The following is a 23,918-nucleotide window of genomic DNA, read 5'->3' on the forward strand; positions in this document are numbered from 1 at the left end:
TCAAATCCGGCCTCAGACACTTGAGACTTACTAGCTGTGTGACCCTGGGCAAGTCATATAACCCCCATTGCCCTGCCAAAAAAGCCAAAAAACAATCCCCTCCCACCAAAAAAAACCCAAACAAAAAAACAGAGGAGGCAGAGGAGGAGGCGGTGGTGGCGACAACGAGCCACAAGAAAAGAAGAGGAAGTTTGAATAGCTTCCTCACTTCTTTTCCTCTGCCATTTGAACGGACTGTAGGGGTTTGGTCCTGTTGTCTAATCAATGACAAGCCTTCTGAGGATATTCCAAGATAGACAGACAGCTCCGCAGTGTCTTAGGAAATCCTGGATGACATTTCACGGGAGAGCACAGTGATTTTTACTGGACAGATGTTCATAGAAACTTTTTTGCAGAGATAGGTGATAGATAGCTTTGGGAGTTCACCTTTTTGTATGAGTTGTCTTGAGTTTATAATATTATATACCCCATGTACAAAGACTGGAAAGTGGGAGATGCAATGCTGAGATCAAGAAGCAGTTTACTTGTTCAGTCTAGAGCTATATCATCTATATCTACATTTATATCTGCATCTCTCTCTTTTCTTTTCTTTCTTTTTTTTTTGTGGGGCAATGAGGGTTAAGTGACCTGCCCAGGGTCATACAACTAGTAAGTGTCAAGTGTCTGAGGTCGGATTGGAACTCAGGTCCTCCTGAATCCAGGGCCAGTGCTTTATCCATTGCTCTACCTAGTTGTCCCCACGCATCTCTCTCTAAATCTGCATTTCTCCATCTCTCTCTCTCTCTCTCTCTCTCTCTCTCTCTCTCTCTCTCTCATTTTATATATATATATATAATTTCTATCCATATCATATATAGCTTTCTTTTTATATCTTTGTTCATATGAGAAGACAAGAAAGGTAGCTTAGAACTATATTGTGCAGGACTTAATAATAAGGAGTGAAAATAATTGGTATATTCAGATACTAAAATTTAAAGTAACAAGTATTTTCTGGCTATTAAAAAAAATGTTTTTCTAACCTAATCCTAAACAGTGTCTCCCTAAAAGCTAAAATAATATGCCCACAATGTCTGGGAGACTTTTTCCTTTGGCAAAGGGTCTACCTTTCCTATGTGCTGACTCCAACTCTAATGCTGGGGCCATGAAAGCTTGAAATAAAGCTGGCTGCTTTGGGAATCAAGCTGTTGAGGCTTTTAATTCATATAATTGCTGTAGTTAGATTTTGCCTATAGTTAGGTCTCTTGGTCTGTTATTTGACCAATTTAAGCTGTTGGAGCAAAACCCCTTTTGTTTTCTCCCTCCATAGTCCAACCAAAGGGGAAGGCTTCCATCAACATGGTGACCACTTAGTCTTTATATTTCCCCCAGTTCTAATTTCCCCTATGTAGAAAAGTTTCTAAGTTTTCTATGTTTCTCTTACATTATTGCTCCCAATTACCCTCAGCAAATTCTATAAAACAGGTCTCTCTTAAGAGTACCCTTGTGTGCAGTGCCATTATTATCCCTGAAAGTAGCCCTGCAACTTACATTGGTAACCAAACCTGGATTATTATTTAATTGAACAAAAGCTTAAGAAGCAAGTACTATGATAGGTAGTAGGTTAAAAAAATCAATAACAAAAAAGAGCTCAATAAGAAATACTTCTTACTTTCATGGAGCTTAAAAATTACTATTAATAATAACAACAGCAATAACAATAATAATGGTTTAAATATTGTATATGTATCACATTAATCACTTTATAGATAGATATAATCACTATACACAGCCATATATATGTATATATATTTATGTATGTAAAACTCACACACATAATACTCTCAGTATGCTTTTTAGCTTTAAAATTTTAAAACTACATTAAGACTTCTCGAACAGGGGCAGTTAGGTGGCACAGTGGATCAAGCACTGCCCTTGGATTCAGGAGGACCTGAGTTCCAATCGAGCCTCAGATATTTGACACTTACTAGCTGTATGACACTGGGCAAGTCACTTAACCCTCATTGCCCCACACAAGGAAAAAAAAAAGACTTATGGGACACTTTATGTTATTTCATTTAAGTCTCATGGCATTAATATGGAGAAAGTATTATAAATAATATTATCCCTATTTTTCAGATGATGAAACTGAAGTCCAGAAAGATAAAGTGACTATAGCCACAGAACATATTTTTAAATGGGATTACAATTTTGTTTTTCTGTGATCTAAGTCAACTACATTTCCATTTTTGTCCTTTATTGTGTGATCTTCCTTGTCTAGAGAGAACAGTTAAAGGATATGCTGCTTTGGGCAATATGGGAAGAGCTGGTTTTCAAATTTAAGTTAGAGAATTAAAAGAAAGATATTGATTTTACTACCTAAGAAGGAATGTCTGGAATACTAGTAGAGATGATCAAATGAAAGTTTATGACTAATCTCTAGTTCCTCTAAAACCACATCAACAACAATAATAAAATGAGCCAAATGAAACAGAAAATATTTGACAGGAAGGATAATGAAAAAAACAACAGCAAAGGGGGCAGCTAGGTGGCACAATTGATAAAGCACTAGTCCTGGATTCAGGAGGACCTGAGTTCAAATCTGGCATCAGACATTTGACACTTACTAGCTGTTTGACCTTGGGCAAGTCACTTAACCATCATTGCCCCACAAAAAGAAACAAAAAACCCAACATCAAACAAAGGACATAAATATAAATTACTGGATCACTGCTGGCCAAAGGGGAGGAATTCTTCAACTTGACTATCCCTAACATCCAGAGTATTATGGACAAGAGGCCATTTTCCCCCAGCTTGACAAGTGATCCATCTAGTTAGAAAGATAAGGGCCCAGAGGCTACTTTTACAAAGCTCAGTGTCCCCACCATTTGGGACCATGCTAAAAGAGAAGGACTCCTGTGCTATAGTTTCCCCATTGCATTGAGGCCAAAAGTAAGAAAATTTGGATGGTAGCTACAATCCAACCACTTCCCATTCCCACTCCAATCCCTAGATGAAGGAATAGCATTATGAACAACAGCAGCAGCTGCAGAAGTAAGAGAAGTTTAAAATCCAGGAAACTAGAAATATAGGTAACTGTTTTCAACCATATCTAGTGGAGAAATGGAAGAAAAGAGCAAAAATAAGGGGGGACCCTGTAATCTAATGAAGAAATTCCATGAATCAATATAACAGAATAAAATTCTAAAAGAAGATAATAATTGAGCAATAATAAGACATATGAAGAAAAGAGTATTAGTTATTTCCAGGTACTCTGAGAGTGTATAAATGTCCTGATAAAAGAAACATAGGGAATCATAAAAGAAAAATTAGACATTTGGGGATCCTAGAACTCAAGATGGACGGAATATCAGAGGTCATACAACCAGATATGATCATTTCACCAGAGGGTAAAATGGCCTGCTCAAGATCACTGAGGTCAGTCAGCCAGTCAATAAGCATGTATTAAGGGATTATTATGAACCAAATACTATGCTAAATGCTAGGATTTGCAAAGAATGACAAAAAGCAGTCCTGTGCAAATGACTATGTATATGAGAATATATACAGCCTTGAAAGGCACTTGTAGAGGGATGTACCAGTCTTGAGGGAAACCATGAAAGATTTGTTGCAAAAGATAGCACTTTTAGCTAAGATGTAAAGAAAGTTAGGAGGTGCAAGTGAGGAGGACAATCATTCCATGAATGGGAGACTCCCAGTGAAAATACAGAGCTGAATAATGAAGTATACAGTGTGAGGAACAGCAAGGACGTTCAGTGTCACTAGATCAGAGTATACTTGCAGGAACTAAAGTGTGAGGAGGTGGAGCCAAGGTGGTGCAGAGAAAGAGCAAGCTGCCAGAGCTCTCATCAATAAAAAAGAGAAAGAGGAGATCAATGAATTTGGCATGTAACTTAAAAAGCTAGAAAAAGAACAAATTAAAAATCCCCAATTAAATAACAAATTAGAAATCCTGAAGATTAAAGGAGAAATTAATAAAATTGAAAGCAAGAAAACTATAGAATTAATCAATGAAACTAAGAGCTTGTTTTATGAAAAACAATAAAATAGATAAAGCACTGGTTAATTTGATTAAAAAAAGAAGAAAACCATATTATCAGTATCAAAAATTAAAGGGGTGATTTCACCACCAATGAAGTAGAAATTAAAACAATAATTAGGAACTATTTTGACCAACTGTATGCCAATAAATTTGACAATCTAAATGAAATGGATAAATATTTACAAAAATACAAACTGCCCAGATTAACTGAAGAGGAAATAAAATCCTTAAATAAGCTCATATCAGAAAAATAAATTGAACAAGCCATTAATGAACTCCCTAAGAAAAAATCTCCAGGGCCAGATGGGTTTAAAAGTGAGTTCTACCAAACATTTAAAGAACAATTAATTCCAATATTACTCAAATTATTTGGAAAAATAGGTGGAGTTCTACCAACTTCCTTTTATGACACAAATATGATGTTGATACCAAAACCAGGCAGAGCAAAAACAGAGAAAGAAAATTATAGACCAATTTCCCTAATGATTATTGATACAAAAATCTTAATTAAGATATTAGCAAAGAGATGACAGCAAGTGATCACCAGGATAATACACTATGACCAGGTGGGATTTATACCAGGAATGCAGGGCTGGTTCAACATTAGGAAAACTAGTAAAAATAATCAACGACATCAATAAGAAAACTCACCAAAATCATATGATTATCTAAATAGATGCAAAGAAAGCTTTTGATAAAATACAGCACCCATTCCTAATAAAAACAGTAGAAAACTTAGGAATAGGGGGAGCTTTCCTTAAAATAATAAACAGTATCTACCTAAAACCATCAGCAAGCATTATATGTAATGGAGATAAGTTAGAGCCCTTCGCAAAAAGATAAAGGGTGAAACTGTGATGTCCATTATCACCTCTATTATTTAAGATTGTACTAGAAATGTTAGCTTTAGCAATCAGAGAAGAAAAAGGAATTAAATGAATTAGAATAGACAAGGAGGAAACAAAACTATCACTCTTTGCAGATGATAGGATGTTATACTTAGAGAATCCTAGAGAATAAACTAAAAAATTATTTGAAACAATTAACAACTTTAGCAAAGTAGCAGGATATAAAATAAATCCACATAAATCATCAGCATTTCTATACATGACCAACAAGGTCCAGCAGCAAGAGATAGAAAGTGAAATTCCATTTATAATAATGGTAGATAATATAAAATACTTGGAAGTTAACTTGCCAAGACAAAACCAAGAACACTATGAACAGAATTAGAAAACACTTTTCACACAAATCAAATCAGATCTAAATAATTGGAAAAATATCAATTGCTCATGTATAGGCCAAGCTAATATAATAAAAATGAAAATTCTACCCAAATTAATTTACATATTCAGTGCCATACCAATCAGACTACCTAAAAATTATTTTATAGAGCTAGAAAAAATAATGACAAAATTCATCTGGAAAAACAAAAGCTCAAGAAGTTCAAAGGAACTAATGAAAAAAATGCACAGGGAGAGGGGATAGCTGTACCACATCTGAAACTTTACTATAAAGTGGCAGTCATCAAAAGTATCTGGTATTGGCTAAGAAATAGAATGGAGGATCAATGCAATAGGTTAGGCATAGGAGACACTGTAGTAAATGACTCTAGTAATGTAGTCTTTGACAAACCCAAAGACTCCAACTTCTGGGATAGAAACTCAGTATTTAATAAAACTGTTGGGAAAACTCAAAGATAGTATGGCAGAAACTAGGCATAGACCAACATCTTACAGCTTATACTAAAATAAGGTCAAAATCAGTACATGATTTAGACATAAAAGGTGATACCATAAGTAAATTAGGACAGGAAGGAATAGTTTACTTCTCAGATCTTTGGAATGGAGAAGAGTTTATGACCAAACAAGAGATAGAGAATATTATGAAATGCAAAATGGATGATTTTGATTACATTTAATTAAAAAGGTTTTGTACAAACCAAAGCAATGCATCCAAAATTAGAAGGGAGAGAGAAGACTGGGAAACAGTTTTATAGCTAGTACTTCTGATAAAGGCCTCATTTCTAAAATATATCGAGAAATAAATAAAATTTATAAGAATCTAAGTCATTCCCCAATTGAGAAATGGTCAAAGGATATGAACAGACAGTTTTCTGATGAAAAATCAAAGCTAGCTATTCTGATATGAAAAAAAATGCTCTAAATCATTATTAATTAGAGAGATACAAATTAAAACAACTCTGAGGTACCACCTGACACCTATCAGACTGGCTAACATGACAAAAAAAGGAAAATAATAAATGTTGGAGAAGCTGTGGAAAAATCAGAACACTAATGCATTGTTGGTAGAGCTGTGAACTGATCCAACCATTCTGGAGAGCAGTTTGGAACTATGTCCAAAAGGCTACAAAGCTGTGCATACCCTTTGACCCAGCAATACCACTATTAGGTCTTTTTCCCAAAGAGATCATAAAAAAGGGAAAAGGACCCACATGTACAAAATTATTTATAGCTGCTCTTTTTTGTGGTGGCAAGGATTTGGAAATTTAGAGGTTGCTCATCGTTTGGGGAATGGCTGAACAAGTTATAGTATATGAATGTAATGGAATACTATTGTGCGATAAGAAATGATGAGGGGGGCAGCTAGGTAGCACAGTGGATAAAGCACCGTCCCTGGATTCAGGAGTACCTGAGTTCAAATCCTGCCTCAGACACTTACTAGCTGTGTGACCATAGGGCAAGTCACTTAACCCCCATTGCCCCGCAAAAAAAAAAAAAAAAAAAAAAAGAAAAAGAAAAAAATAGAAACGATGAGCAGGCGGATTTCAGAAAAACATGGGACTCGCATGAACTGATGATAAGTAAGATGAGCAGAACCAGGAGAACATTGTACACAATATCAACAACATTATGTGTTGATCAACTGTGATAGACTTGATTCTTCTCAGCAATACAATGGTCCAAGATAGTTCCAAAGGACTCCTGATGGAAAATGCCCTCCAAATCCAGAAAAAAAAAAAAAGAACTGTTGAATCTGGATGCAGATTGAACCATACTATTTCTATTCTTTTTGTTGTTTTTTTCTTTTTTGAAGTTTTTCCTTTTTGCTCTGATTCTTCTCTCATAATATGACTAATGCAGAAATATGGTTAATGTGATTGTACATATATAACCTATACCTGATTACTTGCTCCCTTTGGGAGGGTTGAGGGAAGGGAGGGAGGGAGAAAAAATTAGAAACTAAAAATCTTATAAAAACAAATGTTGAAATCTATCTCTAAATGTAACTGGAAATAGTAAAATATTTATATGAAAAAAGTGTAAGAAGACTGAACACGTAGGAAGGGTCTAATTCTAAAGGGATTCAAAAGATAAAACACAATTTTCTTCGATCCTGGATGAAATGGAGAGTCACTTAAATTTATTGAGTAGTGGAGTAACATCAAGAAACTTGTGCTTATGAGGATTAATTTGACAGCTAAGTAGAGGGAGCCTAAGTGGAAAGAGACTTTAGGTTCAGAGTAACACAAGAAAGCTCTTGCAGTAATGTAGGAATGAGGTGATGAGGCCTGAACCAAGATTATGTTATTTTCAGAGGAGGGAAAAAGGTGTATATAAGAGATGTACTTAAGGAAGAATTGACAGTCAGCAGTTCAGGTATATAGGGTGATGGTGGTGGAGACTAATAGATATTTGGAAACCAATGGTGATGCTGATTCCTAGCTAACCTGAATGATTTGAAAGATGGTGGTCTTCTCAATAGATATGGTAAAGTTAGCAAGAGGGGATTGTTTGGTGGGAAAGATAATGCCTTAAATTTTAGACCTGCTGTTGTCCAACTATGGGGCAAGATATCTAGGAAACATACAATTTAAGATGCCCAAGAGCCATTTTAAAAAATAATATTGGTGGTCATAAGAAGTATTAGGACTGAAAAAATAGATGTTAGAATAATTTATATAGAAAAAATAGTAGTGTTTTTGTTTTGCAATCTATATACCATAGGTTTGTCAAGCAGAATCATTATCATTTTATTTGCTATTAAATTATTTTAAACTTTATTTTAAAATGCTAGTTTTGGGGCAGCTAGGTGGTGCAGTGGATAGAGCACCGGCCCTGGAGTCAGGAGTACCTGAGTTCAAATCTGGCCTCAGACACTTTACATTTACTAGCTGTGTGAACCTGGGCAAGTCACTTAACCCCAATTGCCTCACTAAAAATAAAACAAAACAAAACAAAAATAAAATGCTAGTTTTACAAAATAATTATTATATTATAGAGCTGAGAAAAATTCCCAAGTTAGATCCTTTGGGAATATCCATAGCTAATTGGTATGACCTAGATGAAGGTTCAATAAAAGACACTGAGAAGGAACAGTTAGACACATAAGAATGGAACAGTGTCATGTGATAGATATAGATAGATAGATAGATAGATAGATAGATAGATAGATAGATAGATAGATAGATAGATAGATAAAGGTATAGGTATATATATAGAGAGAGATGATAGATAGGTAGGCAGATTTAGGTTGGGAGTAAGACAAAAAGGCTCTTGCAGTCATGTAGGAATGAGGTGATGAGGGCCTGAACCAAGATTGTGTTATTGTCATAGGAAGGAAAAAGGTGTATATAAGAAATGTAGTGAAGGAAGAATTGACAGGCAACAGTTTGGGTATAGGGTGGCAGCAGATAGTTGATAGCTATATAACTACATGACACTGTTATATTCTTACATAGCATATCTATCATCTATCTATCTATCTATCTATCTATCTATCTATCTATCTATCTATCTATCTATCTATCTATCTATCTATCATGTTGGAGTAGCAGTGTCATGAAAAACTAGAGACAAGAGAGTATGCAGGAAAAGAATATGATTGACATGGATAAAGCCTATATATAGGTCAACAAGGATGAGTACTGGGGAAAGGCAATTGAGTTTGTCAATTAATAGATCATTGATAACTTTGGAAGGTTAGTTTCAGTTGAATGTAAGTATGGAATCCAGACTACAGAAAGTCAAAAAGAATATTAGTCAAAAAGAAAGTCAGAAACATTGGTTATAGGTTAGACATAAAATGGCATATTAGTTTAGACATAAAGTGGCAGATATATGAAAGATGATAGCTAGAAATAATGATAGGATGAAGGGAAGGCTTGGATAAGAGAGACACAGATGTCTTTGTAGGCTGCCCCAAATCAGACAGTAGGAAGGGGGAGATTTTTTTTAAAAAGTGATAGATTGGGGAAAGTAGGGCAATTTGCTGGAGAAGGATGGAATGGGATAGGATCATCTGTACATGCAGAGGTTTCCCTTGGCAAGGAGAAAGGCTAATTCTTCATATTAGAAAGGAATTAAGAAATACTGGAAGACGTTATCATAGTGATGTGAAATGAGGTGGAGAGAATTGAGAGCACTTGAGAGAGTACTTGTGGCTTCAATATTTTCAATGAAATAAGAGGCAAAATTCTCAGTTCAGGGTGATGAGGCTAATTATGGGAGACTCGAGGGGGATGAAAAGGTTTGGAAAAGCAAGTATGGTGAGTAGGATAGTAAATTATTTGCAATGCTTACACTAGCTTACAGTTGACAATGTGTAACATAAATTTATATGGATTCCAATCAGCACAGTTTTATAATTTTCTTCAGCTCTGTTTAATAGCCAATAGGAGTGATGGCAGCAGCATTTCAGGTCATCCAAGTTTTGGTCTTACCAGAGCATGTTGCCAATGGGACTATGTAGTAATCAACCCAAGGGTAGAGGATAATATAGAGTTGAAACAGTTCAATAAAAGTTCAAAATGGGTTAGGGAAGACATTGAAATCAGTGATGTGGTCATGACCTATGGAAAAATTGAGGGGATGAAGGTATTCAAAATTATGTTGATGCTCATCTGAGGAAAAACAAAACAAATTTAACACAGAAATGAAATTGTCAAACTCCTTAGCTTGCAGAAGAAAGAATAAAGAAGGAAGAAATGCATGACATAGATAACAGGGATCTTAAATAGAGGGCAGTTGTTATGATATAAGATTTTGATCAGATAAAAGAATTCATAGTTCATGAACATGGAAGCAGAACTCACATGGGTTCATATTTAAGGTGGGATGGAAGAATATTTAGCCAACCTAGACTTGAATTAAGGTCCAGCTTCAGCTTTCTTTCTACTGAACCATGAATAAAACCATGTAATGAGAAAAAGCTGCTTAGAACAAAGGAGCAAGAAGAATAGAATGGAAGATATAGAACTCAAGAATTCAAAGATATAACTAGAAATATTGAAAAAAATCAAAAGAGGACATTTTTAATGGGAAAATTGGATTTGTGAGCAATTAGCTAGAGTAACCAATATACCTCTGCATTTTGAGTCAGGAAGAGTTAAATTCAAATTTTACCTTAATCATTAAGTATCTTGCTCAGGGTCACATAGCTAATAAGTACCTGAAGCCAAATTTGAACTAGAGACACAGAGCTTTATCCACTGTGCCACCCAGCTGCCTTGAAATAAAAGAGGAATACACAAAAAATGAAGAGATAATTGTCTTTTGCCCCTTTTTGTGTCTACTGAATTTACAATTATATCTAACAAATAGTAGACACTTAAAAATTGGCCAACTAATATAAAATAATTTCCAACCTCAAAACTCAAATGAAATTTACACTTTCAAAATCACCAATTCTAAACCCAATGGCTTTGTCTCAATCCTCAGCCTTTTTTAAGCCTCTCTACAAATTTGAAACTTTGTGTAAATTCTCTGCTCTTGAGGTTTCCCTGACCACGTTTTATTATAATTCCCTTCCTTCTTCTTTGATCAACTCTCCATCTTCTTTGTCATATAATGTCATATAATACCAATAATGCATGGGCTTATCCGTGGGTGAGGGATTGAGAATGGGTCTATCCCAAGCTCAATTCTTTTCTTTGTCCTTGTTCTGTTTCTTGGTTATTTCATCAGCTCCCACAGATTCAACTTTATTCAGATGACTTCCAAATTTACATATACAGCTTGCATCTCCCCTAAACTCTCCAACTGCCTAGTAGGATTTACAGTTGGATGTTTCAAGCACAACTCAAGCTCAACTTGTCTAAAGCAAAAATGCCTTTACCAATAAAGTCACCATTCTTTCTAAGATCCATATTTCTGTAAATTATACCATTATTTTTTCCAGGTAGAGATTGGAAGCTTTCCACAACAACATTTTATAGGAATAATAGGAAATAATTACCATGACTCATTCAGCATCTTATCTGAATGCATAGCAAAATTTAGATCAATGTCAATTATATACATACATATATAAATATACACTTACATACATATATATGTGTTGTACATATTATATATATATGTGTGTGTATGTGTGTGTGTATAAATTAAATTGTAAATGTTTATCAAAATAGGAGCTGTTGAAAATGAACAAATTAAAAATCCCCATCTAAATACCAAATTGGAAATCCTGAAAATCAAAGGAGAATTTAAGAAAACTTAAGGTAAGAAAACCATTGAATTAATGAATAAAACTAGAAGCTGGTTTTATGAAAAAAATTCAGTAAAATAGATAAAATATTGGTTAATTTGTTCCAAAAAAAGTGAAAGAAGAAAACCAAATTACTAGCATCAAAAATGAAAGGAGGGGAAGCTAGGTGGCGCAATGGATAGAGCACCGGCCCATGGATGTTTGAGGACCTGAGTCCAAATCTGACCTCAGACACTTGGCACACTTACTAGCTGTGTGACCCTGGGCAAGTCACTTAACCCTAATTGCCTCACACACACACACACACACAAAGAATAGAGTGAGTGAACTCACCACCAATGAAGAGGAAATAAAGAGGATTATTAGGAAATGTCTCAAAGACATCCCCCAAAAGAGAAAAAGACCTATTTGTACAAAATTATTTATAGTAGTTCTTTTTGTGGTGGCCAAGAATTGGAAATCAAAGGAAAGCCCAGCAATTGGGGAATGGCTAAACAAGTTGTGGTATATTATGGTGATGGAATATTATTGTGCTATAAGAAATGACCAACAGGATGACTTCAGAAAGGACTGAAAGACATGTTTGAAATGATGTATAGTGAAGTCAGCAAAACTAAGAGAACATTATACACAGAGACAACAATATTGTTTGATGAAGAACTGTGAATGACTTGACTATTCTCAACAATACAATGATCCAAAACAATTCCTAAGGACTATTGTTGAAACATACTAACCACCTCCAAAGAAAAAACTGATATTGATAGAACAGATTGAAGCATCCTATTTTTCACTCTTTTATTTTTTTCTTTTAATCAACTTTTCTTGTATAAAAAGACAAATATGGCAATATTTTACATAATCATACATTTATAACCCATATCTTATTATTTGCAGCCTCAGAAAGGGGGGAGGAGAGGGAAGGAAGGAGGAATAAAAAGTGGAACCCAAAACTAAAAATAAAAATGTCTATTACCAAAAAATGGAAGCTGTCCTGACATATTAGTCAATTGCCCTAGATCTAGGCATATAATTGCATAAGTCATACCAAATGAATGAGAACTATCCATTTTTTTTAATACCTCTAGTAAGTCATCTGATTTCCCAATTTCCTTTTGTGATCTTTCCTTCAGAAAAAATAATTTTTATGTCAGAAAATTTATATCTATATACAAATACCTCTTATGATGCAAATTATATCTATTCCCACTTATTGTTCTAAAAAGAGAATGGATGAGTGATTACAAATATACTTGAATTCTATTATTATCTTGGTGCCTCCCACAAGATCAGTGCCTTCAACCTGCCTCTTGTGGAAATCCAATCAGATGTGCTTGGTCATGAATCTTCCCTTCTCTATAAAGCATTATCCTTCTTCCCTATCAAGTCATGACTTTTCTGTGTCAGATAATACAGGTGGCCTGTTCTGGAGAACTGGAGAATTGATCAAGGTAAAGTTGGGGTGCCAGAATAGAAGGTTACTTATCACCTGAATTCTAGATCCCGTTTTCTTCAAGGTTGGGACATTTATTACCCTTCCATGTTAGACTCTTGTTTCATGTGTATAAGAAAATCATACAATGTGTTTTTGAAAAATTTAACAGAAATAATCTCATTCAATTACCCTCTGATAATTAATAAGATGTGAATTAGAAAACATAGAGAAATATACTTTCTGGAGCTATTTTCTATTGTCATGGATGATGTCCAGGATGGGTTGTAATTTGAAGAGGTATTGTTTATAATTAGTGAGGTTCTCAGTTTTGTGTATATCATTGCATCAATTCCATCAAGCCCTAGAACACTACAGAGTATCCAAAAGGAGAGACATAATCAAACAAGTGTTGCACTTAACTCTATCTACTTAAGGAGAATAGAAACAAAATAAAACAAGTTTGCCTCCTATTCAACCTACCATTCGTAGTTTGTTGGATGACCTATGGCATTCATGCATCAATACATGCAGATATATTTATACAGTATTGACATTGCAAACAAACAATTATCTGAGTCGGGAACTTAAAAGTAGAAGAGTAGACAAGATTGCTTTTGAGAAATCGTGCCATACATTTAATCATGCCAGGTTTCTCTCTGGTACATTTTATCTTCAAAATTTATTGAGGTATCTGAATGACTATGAGACATGAAATAGTAGAATTTCTGAAGAACTAAAGTTGTGACTTACTCAAAGAAGTGGAGAATTACATGGTAGATTTAAGTAGGGTGCAATATATTGCCAATGAATAATTGTGTAAGAAAAGTAATAAAAAATTTATCTATCATCGTAGCAAGGCACGACTAGAAAAGGATGTGGGCTGTTCTTGTTAACTGGGCAAAGAAGGCTAATAAGCATTTAAATAGCACCTGCTATGTGTCACTGTGTCAGGCATTGTGCTAAGTAACTTTATGCAAATATGATCATATTTGATCCTCATAAGTACCTTGAAAAATATTGCCTCATTTTATGACTGAGGCAGATAAATTAAGTGATTTGTCCAGGGTCACACAACTACTAAGTATCTGAGGCCCCATTTGACCTCAGGTCTTCTTGACTGTGAGATCAGTATTATAGCCTTTCTACATCCTTGCTGTTTAAGAGGGATGCACAACAGATGAACAATTTATGAATTGTATTTGTCTCCTATTAACATTCAGAAAACAAGAGGAATGGCCTTGGCATTGTAGGAATCTTCTACCCTTTCTGGAGAATTTATGGAAGGGCATGAATAAGGGTTCCAAAGAATGAAATGCCTTTAATTCATTATAATCTGCATCATTGGAGATAATAACCACAACATGAAGATCACAGATTGTTTTAACTACCAAGGATTTTCACTATTCTAGTTCAAAAGATCAGATATTTAGAGGTAAAAGAGAATTTAGAGGTCATCACAAACCCATTGCAAGGTGAATGTTTCACATGAATTATCTGACTGCAGAATATTTCAAATTCCTTTGATACCAGCATGTTATTTACTTGATACTCATTGGTATACATTTACTGTTACTCATAAGAATGTCATATTTGCTAAAAACAGCTACAATAGTTAATTCTGTATTTATACTCTGATCACAGCCCTGAAATTATACTCTAAATTTCTGCTTATGCCCTATTCATATAAAGTGGACATTATCATCATCCTTATCTCTTGACATCTAGATAGAGAATTTTGTAAAGTATTTTTCACAAATCTCTTATTTAAGCCTCATCAATATTGTTACCTAAGTGTTGTCTTATTATTATCATTCCCATTTTACACATACGGAAACTGAAGGTGAGAGACTAAATGGGTTGTCCTGCATTATCCAGCTTTAGGTTGCCTGAGGCAAGGTTGGAATGTGGGTCTTCTTGACACCAAGTCAAATATTCTTAACACCACACTTTGTCAATCATGCCTCCAGTACATAGAGACAAGCAATACTCATCCCTAGAGAGCTAGTGGCAAAGACTGAAGGTACATGAACTGTCCACCTAGTCCCATGCACAATTAATGCTGTTATAGTTACAGCATTGCTCTCTGTGGCTCCCCTTTCAATTAATCAGCATTCCATATTTGTGAGGTCACTGTGTCAAACAGAAAACTTTCCTGTTTACAACATTGTGAAAACAATAGACCTCAGATTACTTTCAAAAGATAACTACTCTCCTTTAACAATAAACCTGGTTGATTGGCATCTTCCTAACCCATATTCCCCAACCACCAGCCAGTCATATAGGGACAAGCACACTTCATGGTTATGAGGCAGGAAAGTAGGGTGAAGGGTTTATTATATGTTTAAACAATGAAAAATATTTGTGATGCTCAAAAACTCTACTCTTCAATAGCTTTTTGTGAATTTTTAAAATATTCCAATAAAAGACAAATGATCTCAGTGGATTCTTTTTGAAAAAGAAAATAAATTCCAAAAAGGGGATTGTGTATCACTCCATCTGTGCATTTTGCAACCATAATGACAAATTGTTGATTTGATACCATGGGCATTATTAAAATCAAAGTCCTGCCAGCACAGCTTTCATACATAACAGATTACACTAATTATTCAGTGGGGCCAAATTCACAGGGTTTTTTTTTTTTGAATTAACTCTTATTTGCCTGAACTGATTAAAATTAAACTTGTAAGACATCAAAATGAGCAAAATCCAAAGCAGAAATTGATTAGACATGGAGTCCCCACTAGTTGCCTACTGCACTGGCCACTCTGGTATTAGGATCATATCCAATGTTGTAACTGAAAAATGACATTGTGGCTGGTGGGAGGAAGGTTTTACAGAATACAGAATTTCAGAATTTGAAGGGATATTAGAGGGTTCTCCATTGAATTCATAACTAAAACAGAATATTGTTTATGGCCTACCTTAGAAATAGTGATTCACACTGCTTAGAGACCTCATGTGAGAGGAAAGCAGGGAAGCCCATGTAATATTTGAAACTTTTTAATATCAAGAAGTTTTTTTTTTTCTTCACATGGAACTGATTCTGCTTCTTTCCAACTTCTTAATTCTGTTCTCTGAGGTCAAGGAAAATTAATCAATCATTCAATCAACAAACTTCTTATTAAGTTTTTATCTATTCCAGTTACTGTATTAGGAGTTTTTGTCATTATTGTTGAATTGTTTCAGGCACGTCTGACTCTGTGACCCCATTTAAGGTTTTCATGGTGAAGATATTAGAAATCTTTGCCATTTGCTTCTCCAGCTCATTTTGCAGATAAGGAAACTGATACAAAGAGAGTTAAATGATTTACCCAGATTTACACAGCTAGTAAATGCCTGAGACCATATTTGAACTCAGGAAAATGAGTCTTCCTGACTTCAGGCCTGGCATTAACTGTACTACCTAGCTGCCCTATACAAGGATCTGGATATATTCAATACTTCTCCAAATGCTCAAAGACAGAAATAACCTCACCAAAAGTAAGCTTTTTGAACAAAAGGATTATTCCATTTGTGTCATTCAATGCCAGGTACCTAGAACAGTGCCTGATATATACTGGGTACATAATAAATGTTTACTTATTAATTAGTAGTCATTTCCACTAAATATTATCTTCTTCAGAATTATACAACATGATGCCTTCATCTCTTATTCTAAAGTCATTCATTTTAGATGTATTGCCATCCTGATCACAGTCCTCTGGAAACTTGGGAGTTGACACTGCTCCAAGGGATCTTCTCTCTCAACAGAGAAATCATCTCTTTCATCATTCCAAACAGAGCTTTTGGGATCAGGAATTGAAATGATTTATCTTCTCTCTAAACCTGCCAACATCTTGTATTGGCAAGATTTTCTGTCTGTAAATTGGGAATGTGAAAGTGAAAATGGTGAGAATGGTATTTTTGGAGTGGAAGCCCCTCCTCAGATTAGGACTCCTCCTTCCTACCAGTCTTCAAAGTCATCATCTAGGGAAGCCAAGTGATGAGACAATAGATCTTCAAATAGAAAGGAAAGAGGATTTACTATAGCAAACTATTCTTCAATGTTCACCAAAATACAGTAGAATTAATTAAATAAAATGTATTCAGAAAGAAAATGAACTTAGGAGGCAATCCAAATACCATGAAAATTGGAGCCTAGTCATCGATAAAAATATAGGCATTCAATAAAACAGAAGCATTTGAAGCATTCCTGCAAAAAATCAGACTTGAGAAGATTATACGACTTACAAACAGCTCAAACAGAAACATAAAAAGGTAAATATATAAAGCTCTCAAGAAAAGCAGATGTAATGAAATAAATTGCCCCATTTCTAGAGACTGTTAAAGAAAAAAAAAACAACTAGAAAGAATCAAACACCTAGTGTATTATGAAAGAGAAAAAGAAATTACAACAGAGGAACCATTTAGAGACTTCTATACATAATTACATACAGTATTGTATACTTAAAGCAATAGGAATAGTGATAGGAATAGTGGGAGAAGAGGTCTAACCCCTTATTGAAGAAGCATTTTCTTTAATTTTTATATAATAAACATTTTTATTTGTACTTTTGAGTTCCAAATTTTATCCCTCCTTCCCTGCCACTCTTCCCCCTTCCCTGAAGGGTAAGCAATCAGATATACATGGGCAATTATATAAAACAGTATCATATTAGGCAACAAATAAAAGGAAAAAATGAAAGAAAGTGAAAAACAGCATGCTTCAATCTGCATTCAATATATATCAGTTCTTTCTCTAGAGTTGGATGTTATGCTTCTTCATTAGTCCCTTGGGATTTTCTTGAATCATTGTGTTGTTGGTAATAATTGTCATTCCCAGTTTTTATCAAATAATATTGCTGTCTCTGTACACAATGTTCTCTTGGTTCTGCTCACTTCACTATACATCAGTTCAAACAAGACTTTCCAGGCCTTTTTGAAATCATCCTGCTTGTCATTTCTTATAACATAACAATATTCCATCACCATAATATACCACAGCTTGTTTAGCCATTCTCCAGTTGATGAGCAATGCTTTGATTTTCAATTCTTAGCTGTCACAAAAGTTGCTATAAATACTTCTATACACATAGGTCTTTTTCTCTTTTGGGGGATGTCTTTGGGATGTATAAGCCTATCAGTGGTATTTCTGAATCAAAGAGTATGCACAGTTTTATAGCCCTTTGGGCATAGCTCCAAATTTCTCTCCAGAATGGTTGGAGCTTTCCACAGCCCCAACAGCAGTGTAATTAGCATCCCAGTTTTCCCACATCCTCTCCAACATGAAAAATCTTCCTTTTTAGTTATATTTGCCACTCTGATAGGTCTGAGGTTATGCCTTAGTATTGTCATAATTTGCATTTCTCTGATCAATAGTGATCTAGAGGATTTTCTCACATGACTGGAGATTTTCTTTGTCTAAAAACTGCCTATTTATATCGTTTGACCATTTATCAATTGGGGAATGACTGGTAATTTGATAAAGTTGACTCAGTTCTCTATATCATTGAGAAATGAGGTCTTCATCAGAGACACTTGTTTCAAAAACTCCCAGAGTTCTGCTTGCCTTATAATCTTGGTTATAATGCTACATTCCCCCTAGTAGAAACAATGAAACATGTAGGACTAAATTGACACATGGAAAAATGCAAAAAGGGGCAAATTGGAGCAGGAGAAGGGGGAAGTATGTGATGTACATTAATCAAAGTAATGGTAAGTAATGAAGGGAAAATAATAACAAAGGAAAAAAAGGAGATCTCTATTTAGTGATGGTAGGGAATTCCACTGAAAAATACTCCCTGAATACTTTTCCTTCTCCTTCTTAAAATATGTAGTAACTATGGAAAGGATTCATAAACTAAATGTGCATTTAAAATGAGAAACACAACAAATAAACATAGTCCAAATAGCCACAAAACTGATGATATTTAAAATTGGAAATAAAAAAGAATGTAGAAATTGTAAACAAATCTAAAAGCTGAATCTCTGAATAGACTAACCAAACTAAGAAATCTTTAAAAGCTCATTTAAAAGAATTGGTCACAAAATCAAATTGATAAAATAGCAAATAACGAAGATGAGATAATAACAAAACCAAAGGAAAAATATGAAAACCAAGTTTGGAAAATCACATGCTAAACAAACTGATAATACAAAAGAAATATGAAATCAACTTCACAAATATAAAGTACCATAATTCGCATATGGTCAAATAGAAATCTTAAATAATTCAGTCTCTGACAAATAAAAAAAAATAAAAAGAACTAGGTTTAAAAGAACCATAAAAGGAAAAATAATCTCCTGGTCTTGATGGACTTATAGAAGAATTATCTCAAAATTCTAAACAATAAATAATAACAGTACTACACAAACTATTCTAAAATTTGAAAAAGAGAGAACTGCCAAACTCCTTTTATGAGACAAATGTAACTCAAACCTAAACCTGGGTGGGTTAAAGCACAGAACTTCAGACCAATATTCTTGATGAATATTGATTTAAATGTTAAATGAAATCCTGTGAAACATACTACAGAGTGAAGTCAATCTCTAAAACACACACAATAAATACATGCACACACACACACACACACACAAACACAAAATAACTATATGGATTCAATTAAAAATTGAGCCTTAAAATACTGAAGAATAAATTAAATAGCTTCATTGAATGTTCATGGTTGGGATGTGCCATTGTAATAATAGTTTTTGCCTTTAATGGAATCTGAATCAAACAATGAGAGGGAACCATTAAAGAACTCAATAAAAAGTTATAAATTCATTTGGCAGAACAAAAGAACTAAATTTTCCAGGGAAATAACAAAAAGATTAGGAATAAAGGTGGATAGCAATTCCAGATTTCAAATTATATTTTAAAATAGTAATTATCCAACTCATTTAGGATCAGTATTTGTATAAAAAGATATAAAATTAAGTAGTTCATTGGAACATATTTGGCAAGGGAAAATCAGGGGGAAAATGGAACTCCTTAAGCCAAGTTTTTAAAAGCCCAAAACATAAATCACTTAGGAAATAATTCCCTATGTGATAAGAACTGCTGGGCAAATTGGAAAGTGGTATGGTTGAAATTAGACTTAAACCAGCATCTTTTTTCTGTCTTTCTTTCTTTTTTTTTTTTTTTTGAGAGGCAATGGGGGTTAAGTGACTTGCCCAGGTTCACACAGCTAAGTGTTATATGTCTGAGGCCGGATTTGAATTCAGGTCCTCCTGAATCCAGGGCCAGCACTTTATCCACTGTGCCACCTAGCTGGCCCTTAAACTAATATCTATACCATATTACTTAATGAATTTACTTATTTTAATATTGCATTAATACTAAAGAGGATGCCACAAAATAATCGGAATTAAAATTTATGGTATAAATGTTTCTATAAGTTTATATTTAAATTAAATGAATAAGGAATTGCATAACTATATACATTTTATTTTTATTTTTTAAAAAATAGCCATTACTTAGTATTTAAAATTAGATTTCTATAATGCTTTTCTATCTGATCTCCAACTTACTAGTCCTCTAGTCCTTCCATTTCAGTTTAACTCATTCATAAGTAATTCGTTCACTTGCTTCAAAAACTATTTCTATCATTACCATCCAATCTATTAAAAAACAACACATAGGTAAGTATATTATAAAAGATAAAAACACTATGAAATCAAAACTTCTTAGTCTGCCATTGAATTATATACACATGCATATGTATGTAAACATAATATACACACATAAATATTGATACATATATGCATGCATACACATATATGAATACATATATGTATATATACATATGCAAATGTGTGTATATAGAGAGAGGCAGACAGACAGATAGACAACAATAGAGATAGAGCTAGCAAGAGAAAGAGAGGTCTATATACATAAAAGTATTAGGGAGATACAACTCCTTGAGCCTTTCACTCTAATATCATCAATCTCCTATTAGTCTTCCCACTTTTATCAAGTTAATTTTGAACCATTTGGTCATAATAAAATATTTTTATTTTTGTTTAAATGAATTTCATTACTTTTCATTGTGATTATGAAACCCTCGGCAACCCCCCCCCCCATTTTATAGGCAATAGTTTTGTTTTGAATCACTTTTGTCAGTTTAGGATAATGGGTTTTGGGGAAAAATGGCCTGCTTGAAAAATAAACTACTAGTTAAAATATTAGTATTTAGAACACAACATATGTGGGTCCCCTTTAAAAGGATGTAGTTTGCCTCATATGGGTCAATAAAATATATTTTCCTGGAATAAGGAAGGTAATATTAATTAAAATAATGATGATGCTGATAACAATAATAGCAACTGACATTTATATACCATTTGAAGCTTGGAAATCACTTTAACTACATCATTTTGTATCTTACATGGAGTGTTTTCACATGAAAATAAAGTGTTAGAGATAAAAATGTCCACATGAATCTGGTAAGCCATATAAAACCGGATTAAGAGGTACAAAATATGACAAAGATTCTCAGAAGACACTACCAATAATTCAGAAGAGACTTCCAAGATGAAAGCCAATAATGAGACCCATGGCCTCAGATGTCTATACACAAATGCATAAAGTATGCAAGATAAACAACCTGAACTTGATATTTTAATTAGGTTTTACTGATATTATTTTTGTTCTCATTACTTTTATATAGCTGTGAATTAGAACAGTTTATTCAAAAGAATATGTGTAATACTTTATGGGTCAGAGCCAAGATGGAGGTGTAGCAAAAGCATTCCTTTCTAAAAAAATTCAAAATGCCTCAGATTGAATTTTCTAGTTTCAAACCTAACACAATGCCATTCTTCAAGCTCATGAAAACTTAGGTCAGAAGAAGAGGTTTATGACATGGGGGTGGGCTTTGGCCTGGAGTTTACATAGGTGGTGGTAACAGAAACAGTAGCAACTTTAGGAGCTCTCAGGCAAGAAGCTATGAGGTTGGGGCAGCTAGATGGCACAGTGGATAGAGCACCGGCCCTGGAGTCAGGAGTACCTGAGTTCAAATCCGGCCTCAGACACTTAACACTTACTAGCTGTGTGACCCTAAGCAAGTCACTTAACCCCAATTGCCTCACTAAAAAAAAAAAAAAAAAAAAGAAGCTATGAGGGTAACTGGCAGATTGTCAGAAAGAGACTAGAGGAGAACACATGCTAAAACTAGACAAATAAAAAAACAGGTGATATTTGGCAATCCATTGCCAATATTCACTTCTGTGTGATAATTCAAGGGCAGAGAAACACACTTTCAGTAAAGAAGAAGTGGAGAAATGAGCAGCAGTATCAAGTTTGTTCACAAGGGATCAGATACTCTGAGGCACAGGGTCATTTCTGGTCTCAAAGGAAAGGGGGCACTGAGGAAAAGTATCCATTGATATTCCAAGGAATTAAGGGCCCTATCTGTGAAAGGACCAGAGTACAGCCCAAAAGAATAGCAAACACACCTTTCTTTAGATCATACTACCTTAGAAGTAGTCAAAACTTCTGTACCTTGAGAACGAGCTCTGAAAACAAGTGTTAAAAATGCCTGAACTTTGAGACAGCCCCTTTACCCCCTGGAATGGAGTACAACTTTAAAATGAAGTTCAAAATCAAGAAATTGGGTAAAAAAATAATCACAGTAGAAAAGAAAGACCATGAGCCAGGAAAAGCTACTAGAGTGACCAGAAAATCAAGACACAAAATCAGAAGAAAATAAATTCAAACCTCTGCAATCAAAGCCTCAAAAAGAAAAAATGTAAACTGGACACAAGCCCAACAGGAATACTTGAGAGAGCCAAAAAAGAATTTTAAACAAAAAAAATTGATAGAGAAAGATAGGCAAATAAGTGAGACTAAATACTCAAGAAAATTGTGAAAAGATAATAAAAAAAATTTGACAAAATAGGCACAAACATAATGAATAAAATAACACTTTAAAAACAAATGTTCAAAATGAAAAAAGAGGTACAAAAATTTGCTAATGAATGTAATTTCTTAAATAGAAGAATTGGACAAATGGAAAAAAAGAAATACAAAACTCACAGAGAAAATAATTCCATAAAAATATAGAGTTAGACAAATGTAACCTAATGAATCACTGAGATATCAAGAAACAAAGTCAAAAGAATGAAAATATTTTTAAAAATATAAAATACTTCATTAGAAAAACTGATCTGGAAAATAGATTGAGGAAAGAAAATGTAACAACTATTGTACTATATGAAAACTATGATAAGGAATGAAATGAGTCAAGGAGAACTGCTTAAACATTTTAGAACCAGAGAGTAAAATAAAAATTATAAAAGTCAATTGCTCACCATCTGAAAGAAATCCCATTATGAAAATTCCTGAGAATATCAGGGTCAAATTCTAGATCTCACAGGTCAAAAAGAAAATATTTCAAGAAGCATGAAATAACCTATTCAAATACCATGAAGCCACATTCAGGATCACGCAAGAATTAAAAGTTAACAAGTTAATATGATATTCTGAAAGGCAAAGGATGTGGGATTAAACCAATAATAACCTAGCTAGCAAAATTAAGTATAATACTTCAAGGGATAGAATGAATATTTAATAAAAAAAATAAAACTGTCAAGCATTCCTCCTGGAAAGACCAACTCTGAATAGAAATTTTACTTTCAAATACAAAATTCAGGAAAAGTATAAAAAAGTAAACATGAAAGAGAAATCAATAAAGTAAAAATGTATACATTTCTATATGGTAAGATGATAATGTAACTTCTCTGAATGCTATCATTATTAGGACAGTTAGATAGGTTCTATATAGAAAGAAGGCAAAGGAATTAATTAATTATGTTGGGATGATGGGAAAAAATGGATGGGCAGAAAAGAGGAATTTCTTGGGGAAGGGAGAAAGAAGGAGAATGGGGGAAATTGTCTCACATAAGGAGACATACAAGGAAAAATTTTTACAATGAAGGGAGAAATGGTGGTGGGAGAGGGTAAGCAATACTTGTACCTCACTCATCTCTAATAGGTCAAAGAAGAATACATACACA

General features: G+C 34.1%; 1 pseudogene; it reads left to right on the forward strand.

The window, feature by feature from the left end:
• LOC122732204 overlaps positions 1 to 23,918 on the forward strand; it is a 48,223-nt pseudogene that overhangs the window by 7,726 nt on the left and 16,579 nt on the right.

The sequence above is a fragment of the Dromiciops gliroides genome, chromosome 6 (assembly GCF_019393635.1).
Source record: "Dromiciops gliroides isolate mDroGli1 chromosome 6, mDroGli1.pri, whole genome shotgun sequence".
In the NCBI taxonomy this organism is placed as follows: Eukaryota; Metazoa; Chordata; class Mammalia; order Microbiotheria; family Microbiotheriidae; genus Dromiciops; species Dromiciops gliroides.